The following is a 5,777-nucleotide window of genomic DNA, read 5'->3' as shown; positions in this document are numbered from 1 at the left end:
AGATCCAGGGGGCCCACGAGGTAGGGGAGCGCGCCCCCACCCTCATGGACAGGGTGTGGGCCCCCTGGTCTTCATCTTTGGCGAGGATTTTTTATTATTTTTAACTAGACGTTCCATGGAGTTTCAGGTCATTCCGAGAAGTTTTGTTTCTGCACATAAATAACACCATGGAAAGTCTGCTGAAAACAGTGTCAGTCCGGGGTTAGTTCCATTCAAATCATGCAAATTAGAGTCCAAAACAAGGGCAAAAGTGTTTGGAAAAATAGATACGACGGAGATGTATCAGCCGCCCGTAGTGGGCACACCACGTGGCATCAGCCAGCCGGGCCAGCCTGCAAGCCCACGCGCGCGACGGGACGTGATGGTAGGCTGGGCCCGCCACTACCGGTCCTCGGCATGCGAGCGGATCCGCTGCAGCCGAGGCGGCCAGTTGAGCTTCCTCGCGGAGTTACTACGCGCAGTAACTCGCGCGATAAAAATGGGGACGTGGGGTCGTGGGCACAGTTAATCCCATGAACCTACGCCTCGCCCCCTCGGCTTCATAGCCCATCGGCTATAAGTAGGGGGAGGAGGGGAGCGGCGGAGCACACACGCCCTCCTGCCCCATCCTCATGACCTTCTTCTTCCTCCCGCCGCAGCGCCCCCAAGCTACGCCAGAGTGCTGCCGCTACTCGTCTACGTCGAGCTCTTTCGCCCAGAGCCCTCTTGGCCCCGCACCAGTTCTCAGCTCCCCCACCGCGACATTTTCCTCGTCGAGCTCTCGATGGCGCGCAAGCGGGGAGGAGATTGGGACGGGTCGAACATCAACGAAGACCACATCGCCTTCCTCCACGACACGCGGTGCCTTCCTAGCGCGGGCTTGATGTCTACTATACAACCTTGTTCTTGTAGACGTTGTTGGGCCTCCAAGTGCAGAGGTTTGTAGGACAGTAGCAAATTTCCCTCAAGTGGATGACCTAAGGTTTATCAATCCGTGGGAGGCGTATGATGAAGATGGTCTCTCTCAAGCAACCCTGCAACCAAATAACAAAGAGTCTCTTGTGTCCCAACACACCCAATACAATGGTAAATTGTATAGGTGCACTAGTTCGGCGAAGAGATGGTGATACAAGTGCAATATGGATGGTAGATATAGGTTTTTGTAAACTGAAAATATAAAAACAGAAAGGTAGAAAGCGATAATAGTGAGCGTAAACGGTATTGCAATGCATTGAAACAAGGCCTAGGGTTCATACTTTCACTAGTGCGAGTTCTCTCAACAATAATAACATAATTGGATCATATAACTATCCCTCAACATGCAACAAAGAGTCACTCCAAAGTCACTAATAGCGGAGAACAAATGAAGAGATTATGGTAGGGTATGAAACCACCTCAAAGTTATTCCTTCCAATCAATCCGTTGGGCTATTCCTATAAGTGTCACAAACAGCCCTAGAGTTCGTACTAGAATAACACCTTAAGATACAAATCAACCAAAACCCTAATGCCACCTAGATACTCCAATGTCACCTCAAGTATCAGTGGGTATGATTATACGATATGCATCACACAATCTCAATTCATCTATTCAAACCAACACATAGAACCTCAAAGAGTGCCCCAAAGTTTCTACCTGAGAATCATGATGAAAACGTGTGCCAACCCCTATGCATAGGTTCCCAATGTCATGAAACCCGCAAGTTGATCACCAAAACATACATCAAGTGGATTAATAGAATAACCCATTGTCACCACGGTTATCCCACGCAAGACATACATCAAGTGTTCTCAAATCTTTAAAGACTCAATCCGATAAGATAACTTCAAAGGGGAAACTCAATCCATTACAAGAGAGTAGAGGGGGAGAAGAAACATAAGATCCAACTATAATAGCAAAGCTCGCGATACATCAAGATCATGCCAAATCAAGAACACGAGAGAGAGAGAGAGAGAGATCAAACACATAGCTACTGGTACATACTGTCGTGGAATTGTCACGGCAAATGTCCTCTTGGAAGGACTTAGTCGTGGAGCCATCACAACTAGGAAGCTTAAAGGGGTTAATCGGGACAAAGGACACGAGAGGTTTATACTAGTTCGGCCCCTTACGGTGAAGGTAAGGCCTACGTCTAGTTGTGTTGGTATTGCTTGATGTTTCGATGACCAGGGAGCGAGATATGCTATGCCCAGCTCTCGATGGGTTGTTTCTTGCCCTAAGCCACCGCTGGGTCGTCCCCTTATATACACGGGTTGACGCCCTGCGGCCTATAGAGTCCCCGCCGGCTCATAAACAGTGCCCGGCTTAGTGACTATTTACTTCTACCTTATGTTACAAGTCATGCCATTATGGCGGTTCGTCATTGTGGGCCTTAAGTCGCCTGCGGGCCTTTAGACCCTTTATTGACCCGTCCTCTTCATGTTTGGTCTTGGGCTTCTGATGAACCTCTCTTTGCGTAACCCGGCCCCTCCTGGGCGGCTTACACAAATAGTTATATCCCCAACATTAGGCCCCAGATTGATTTGAGCCGGTTCATGTCAATCTTAAAATACCTTAAAGAATACACCTTCCTGTCTTCTGTTAGTGCAAAGGTCGTAACCCGCCGTGACATCATCTTCTGGATTCATGATAACCCGCCGTGACATCATCTTCCACTGACTTCATTTTTTATTCCGCCATATCCTCAACGGATCTTTGCCTTTACTGACCATCCTGAAAACCGAGGCGTCGGGGCCGCTGGATAATGATGTTTGGCCTCCTCGTTTCTCGCGCCATCTTGGTTGGCCTCTCCTTATAAATAGGCACGACCCCTAGGTCTTTCCATTCTCCCCCTTATGGTGTCTTCTTCCTCTCGCTACTGCCCTGCTGCTCGAGCTCCGCCGCTGCTGCCGCCACAGCAGAGCACCGTATCTTCGTCGATCTTGGCCGCTGCATCGACCTGAATCGACCAGAAAATCGCGACAAACCTCCACAGCAAGTCTGCATCTGTAAGTTTCTTCCTTCCTGTACCTCAGATCCACATTAAGATTTTCAAGTTCCTCGGTGTTCTTCACTGTTCGTCATGAACCCTTCATAGATTTCACCACCACCGCCTTCTTTTGATCTTAAGGTGGTATAAAACTGATGCGGTAGCTGTTTCGCACCCATTTTGAATGCAAATAGATCCCTTCCCTTTGTACAGAGGCTTTGTTAGAACTTATGAACTCATCTGTACTAGTTTTAGGTATAGAATTTTTTCTTTTCTAAATGACCGTTTGATCCAAAATAATAACTTCAACTTGTGAAACCTGTTTGTTCCACACTTAGCCAAAAATTGCGTCTTTTGACTCTGTTTCAGCCATAGTAGTTCTTATGACCGGTTCATAATAATACCGGCTGTTGACACCACTTGCCTCTGGCGACTTAAGAAAACTTCAATTGTCTTTCATACTCGCAATAATTTGAGAGGACCTGTTTGCATGATCACCTATGTGTCATTAGGACCCTTCTTAAATCGCCATCCTGAGTACCTCAATAATTCTTTCCTCCGGGTTAGAGTTGAACCGGAAAATTTCTTTATCTCATTGTAGGCTCCGATTTACACAATGGCACTCAAAGCCCCAAAGCCTCCGGTGACCTGTAATTGGATCCCATCCATTGTCACGGAAAGCAAATTGTATGATTTTGCAAAGTCTGGCTATCTGCCCAAGAAAGAGGTCATGTCTTATCGTGCTCCTGACCCGTCCGAGGAGAAACCTCATCCCAAGGAAGGGGAGGTAGTAGTCTTTACGAATCATATGAGCCGGGGCTTTGCTCCACCTGGTTCAAAATTCTTTAGAGACGTTTTGCATTTCTTTGACTTAAGACCTCAAGACATCGGGCCCAATTCCGTGTCAAACACCTGCAACTTCCAAGTTTCCTGTGAGGTCTATCTTGGAGAAGAGCCCAGCCTACTTTTGTTCAGGGAATTGTTCTATCTGAACCGGCAGAATGAGCGCGCCAACGGGCCCAGTTTGGAACTTGGCGGCATATCGATTCAAAGGCGGAGAGACTGCATGTTCCCTTACACTGAATTGCCGAGTCATCCAAAGGACTGGAACCAGACGTTGTTCTATTGCCAGGATTCTTCTCCGGCTGGTGAAAACCCATTGCCCGGCTTCCGTGCATTATGCCTTGAATCTACTCACCCGCTGCCGGATAAGCTGACTGCTGCTGATCGTCTGCCACTCACCCCCAAGATCAAGAAGATCAAAGCTCTCTTAGGGAATGGCTTGGATGGTGTTGACCTGGTCCGAGGCTGGGTTGCTTGGAGAATAATTCCCTTAAGCCACCGCCCCAGATTAATGTGTGATTACTCACGCGAGAAAGATGACCCTCAGCGTCATAGCCCTGACGACTTACCAGATGACGTAGTGGAGGCTACCACTCAGTCTTTGTTAAAGGAGGGCACAGTGACCAGCAACACCTTCGGGTTACTGCCTTTCTACAAACAAAACCCGGCCCCTGCAGTAAGTCCCAGTTTTTACCTTTGACTATGCTTATACCTTGCTTTCACTTACAACCTTTCACAATTTCTCTTTAGGCGAAAGACAGCTTCTGGAAGGTTCATTATGACCATGAAGCGGCCAAACAAGCCAGGGCTGCTAAGAAAGCCGAGAGAAAAACCGCCAAGCATACCACCTCCAGGAAAAGAAAAACAAGCGCCTTGGAGTTGCTTCAACTTGACGACTCTGATGATAATGAAGAAGAGGTAACTTTTAAACTTCCCTGACTATTTATCGTCATTTCACTGACATGATTTCTCTTTCAGGAGGACACGGGAAATAGCCAACCTGTCGAAGCAGAGGTAACTATAATCTCCTCCGACTTCGAGCCTCTGCCGCGTCAGAAAACTCGAAGAGTAACCCGGAAAGTAAGATTTTCACATCCTTTGGCTTACCAAGACCCTGACTTTCTTTTGAAGCAACAACAATTTGAAAGCCGGAGGCAGACCCAGACCAGGAAAGATGCAGAGCTCTCCTCCGGCTTGCCTGACGTAACCCGGAAGCGTCGGACTGAGGTTATCTCCGACTTATCCTGTTTTTTACCTTTGGCGGGTCTAATCCGTCAACCTCTCAATTCCTCTGACTCCAATTATTAGGATACATCTTCTTCATCCGGCGAGTCTATGTAGTCAAACATGCCCGCTTTTAAGACTGCCCCTGGGTAATATCAATTTATTCACCTTATGTTTTTCCTTCTTCATGTTCCTTTACTCATTTTTCTGCTTTGCCCACAGCATGCAAGTTAAGACCAGGAAGAAAACCAAGAAAGCGGAGCCAGCTCAAAACCCTATGATGACTGAACCAGAACAGGGTGTAACTGCTCCCGACTCTTCCATACATTAGCCACCACTTGAACCAGCTCAAGATATTGCAGCAGCAACTTCCGATCCAGCTTCTGAAGACATTCTTGATAGTTATGCTAATCCGGAGGCGCCTAGCCCGGCCAAGGCGGTTGATCCAGAAGTGGAATTTCTCAAGGCCCAATTCGTTGAGCCGGCCTGGCCCACCATTCTCGCCAAATGTTCGGCTAAGGAGGAGCTGCTAGAATGCCGTAAGGCCAAGATGGACATCACCGACTATACTCATTTGAGTATAGGAGAGATCGTCTCGGGCTACATCAACCAAGTGCAAAGCAGCCGTGACCTGGAAATTGACATGGTAAAACAAATACAGCAAAAATCTGAGGTATGACTTATGCTTTCTTATTGTCAATCATACTTACTGTACCAGCTCCCAAGTCTATTGCCTATTAGTGAATATGCTGTAGACTTTAGA

The sequence above is a fragment of the Triticum aestivum genome, chromosome 7A, assembly GCF_018294505.1.
Source record: "Triticum aestivum cultivar Chinese Spring chromosome 7A, IWGSC CS RefSeq v2.1, whole genome shotgun sequence".
Lineage (NCBI taxonomy): Eukaryota > Viridiplantae > Streptophyta > Magnoliopsida > Poales > Poaceae > Triticum > Triticum aestivum.
Note: the sequence above shows the minus strand (reverse complement) of the source record.